Source organism: Monoraphidium neglectum, assembly GCF_000611645.1.
Source record: "Monoraphidium neglectum strain SAG 48.87 unplaced genomic scaffold scaffold03742, whole genome shotgun sequence".
Taxonomy (NCBI): Eukaryota; Viridiplantae; Chlorophyta; class Chlorophyceae; order Sphaeropleales; family Selenastraceae; genus Monoraphidium; species Monoraphidium neglectum.
This window is the reverse complement of record NW_014009887.1, coordinates 5,313-6,167: the sequence shown is the minus strand read 5'-3', so window position 1 is coordinate 6,167 and position 855 is coordinate 5,313.

Here is an 855-nt window from a genome sequence, read left to right as displayed (position 1 = left end):
GCCGCGCCCCGCGCGGCCTGGCCCTGCCCGCCTGCGCTGCTGCCGCCGCCGTCGCCGTCGCTGCCGCCGCCCCATGCTGTCGGGGCGCACGACTGCCTCGGCCTCGGCGGCGCGGCAACCTCGGACGCCTGCAGCCCTGCTTATGCCGAGCCATCACCGGGGCCGCCTGCCGCCACCTGCGGCGGCGGCGACGCGGCGCCGGCTGCAAGCTTCGGCGCCGCCTGCCCGCTCGCATCCCACGGCGGCACCCCCAACGGCGGCAGCGGCTGCGAGGACCTCTGGTGGCTGTGGGAGGGCGGCGACAGCCACCACGACGCGCGCGGCTGCCGCCGCGGCGGCGGCGGCGGCAGCGGCGCCGGCGTCGACGGCTGCGGAGGGTGCAGCTGCGGCGGCTTGAATGATGACGTAAATCTGATGATTGACAACATACTGGCGGGCCTGCCGCTACAGTGATCTGATCTGGTCTTGTCTCGTCTGATCTGAGCGCATTAGGCCCTGCCGCTCATGCCGGGGGCCACGGGGCGCCCCGCGGCGCCCATGGGCCTTCGCGCGAGCTTGATGCGCTTGCGCGGCCGGGCGCCTCTCCCACCCACACCCCCCCTCCCTCCCCGCGCGTGCCGGCGCGCGCGCGTGCATTGCAAACCCCTGCATGCCAGGGGCTGCGGGGTGCGATCCGCTGTCATCTCTCGGCCGGGCCCGACCCCACCTGCAGCTGCGATACGTCACCGCCCGGCCCCCCCAGCCCAAGTCCCGCTTTCCTCTTGACCTCCCCAGCGGGCCCCGCCACAGCGCCCGTGCGGCGGGGCGGAACGGAGCCGGCGCACTCCCCAAACGAGCCGCCCCCGCCGCAGTGGC